The following is a 2,586-nucleotide window of genomic DNA, read 5'->3' on the forward strand; positions in this document are numbered from 1 at the left end:
AAAAAAAAATGGCTTGGGGTTTTAAAGAGAATCTTGATTTGTGCATGGCAATCTTTTGGGTGCTTTATAAAACTATTTAATTTGATTTAGATGATATAATAATAATATAATAATAACTTTTTATTAATTTAATATATACTATTTCAATTCAAGATATTTTATTTTTTGAATATTTTAATTATTGTGCTCTAAAATTTAAATTTTTGATACTTAGTCTTCCTATCAATATCAAGTCTCATTATTAGGTGCGGAGGGCGCGTGCCGCGCATGCCCTCCGATCACAGCCGCACATCGCGGTTGTATGACGGTGGTACCACTATCATACAGCCGCGATGTGCGGCTGTGATCGGAGGGGGCACGCAGCTCTGCGCGCGCCCCCCGCCCAAAAACACGCAATAATCGCTCCAATATCAAGTATTCAAAAATTAATTAATATTAAAATGATTAGTTGGTTCAAGGTGAAAGTGATTTTGGACTGTACGGCTGAACTGATTGGATTGGCCGGTGATCCAATTTCTTAAAGGAAGATTTAGATAGCACTGATCAAAGTTATGCATGTTACATATTGCACACCCAAATTTCAATATTTATTTTCTTAATTCTTAAATTGTTAAATAAAAATACAATTAGCACTTCCTAAGCCCTAGCTTAAGAACTTTTGCTCGAGCAAAGCTGGCAAAATTTTGAAATAGGAGGGTGGGGAGCCATAGGTTCGCCACGAGAAACGTCGGCGAAGTTGCCTCATGGCGACCTGCCAGAGTTTGAAATAGAAGGGGATGCAATGAGTTGATCGTGGCGAACAAAACCTTTGAAACTCTCATCTTTCTCCTCCTTTTGCACAGCTCCTACTTAAAACTATTATGAAAGGCAACTTACATTTTTCTCCCACTTTCTACCACCAGCTGCCTATGCGAGCTGCAGCCTTCCTGAATCCCGTAAGGCAGAATGGAGAAAATTAGTGATTTAAGAACTTGTAGGATTTACAGATGTATGTGGGAGAAAAATGAGGGTTATTTTTGTCAATGGTTTCAGGCAAGATTGAGGAGAGAGGAGAAAAAATAATGGGATTTTGGAGGTTTTGTTTGATGTGATGCCATCGTTGCCTGCTATTTCAAACCTTTCTGTTTTCCTTCCAGCTTTCCTTTTAGGCGAGCTTGATCGATGTGGTAGGGAGATGGGCGTTGTATCCGACGAGATTTTAACTGGGCAGCAGACATTGTAAATGTTAGAGTTTGGGTGTGAGACATGCAATATACCTAATTTTGAGTGCTTTGCATGTCAATCCCTCTTTCTAAAATCATGCTCTTTTAACGCTTGCAATAATGCATGTGTTGATCGATATTAAACTTTTTCAACTATCTTGAAAGATGGGAGTGTTATTTTGTTTTAATGTTTATATGTTTGAAGGAAAATAACTTTATCTCCGATCAATATATATCTAAATATATATATTAGAAAGGAAATAATATTTGAGTCTACTGGCCCCAAGAACCGTTTTCCCTGTGCGCTCAAGCAGCTATGATGGATGTATGTGTCATGTGTCTAATATTCCAGAGCTCCCACGCCACGGTGGTATCGAACCCTTGATCTGAGGGGACTTACACTGATCCCGCCACCAACAGACCAAGGCTTGCATCACACAAACACACACACATATGCCTAGGTTGATGACGACAAGGTGCTATAAATATAAATATGTGTAATTACATAAAACTCATGTGGAATGTATGTAAATTTCTCTCATTTTTAAGAGCACAATAATAATTTTATTCAATACCTTTTATTATGCATGATGATATAAATGAAACAAGTTAATTGCATGCTGCATCTTATATTGATACAAAAAGAGCAACAACAACAACAATATTTCAAAAAAAAAAAAAAAAAGGTTCAATTTAATTGCCATATAATAATATAACATAAAACGCCAAAGCTTTAAATTTATAGAAATAAGAAAATACCACAATAAAAATAAAACATTCCACATGTCCACAGCACCCTCAAAACAAAATAATTATAAAAATATCCTCAATACGTGCATCACCTTACAGAAGAATCAAATCCATGAATCCAATCTTCACTTCTACCATCTCTCTTTCTCTGTTCATAAGCTCTTCATCTTCATTTTCTCCTATAGATATGCCCCATGAACTCAATGGAGATCTCTGGCACACCTGGTGATAAAACTACATCCGCGGCGATAAGGGTTGGCTCTCCCATGGCGGTAGCAGTTGTAGTAAGAGACTCCCCTTCGCCGGCACGGAACTTGGTTTCTCTTCAACATGGCATAACTAAGGAACCGGCGGCGCGTGGAGAGGAGCTGGCGGCGGTCGGTTTCATCGGCATCGTTCGAGTCGTGGAAGCAATAGTTTTCGGAACAGGTGAAGTTTTCGGTACTGGGGGAGGTGATGGAGGTGGTGGGATGGTGGATGGGGAAGGTGGCTGTGGTTGAGAGGATGGAGGTGGTGGCGAGAAGGAGGAGGAGGAGGAGGAGGATGGGGGGAAGAGAGGAGGTAGACATGATTGTGTGTTTTGAGTATTGGGGAAAGGGGGAGGTAATGGAGGAGGGAGGAGAAGAAGGGGAGG

The sequence above is a fragment of the Phalaenopsis equestris genome, unplaced genomic scaffold (genome assembly GCF_001263595.1).
Source record: "Phalaenopsis equestris unplaced genomic scaffold, ASM126359v1 Scaffold000600, whole genome shotgun sequence".
NCBI lineage: Eukaryota > Viridiplantae > Streptophyta > Magnoliopsida > Asparagales > Orchidaceae > Phalaenopsis > Phalaenopsis equestris.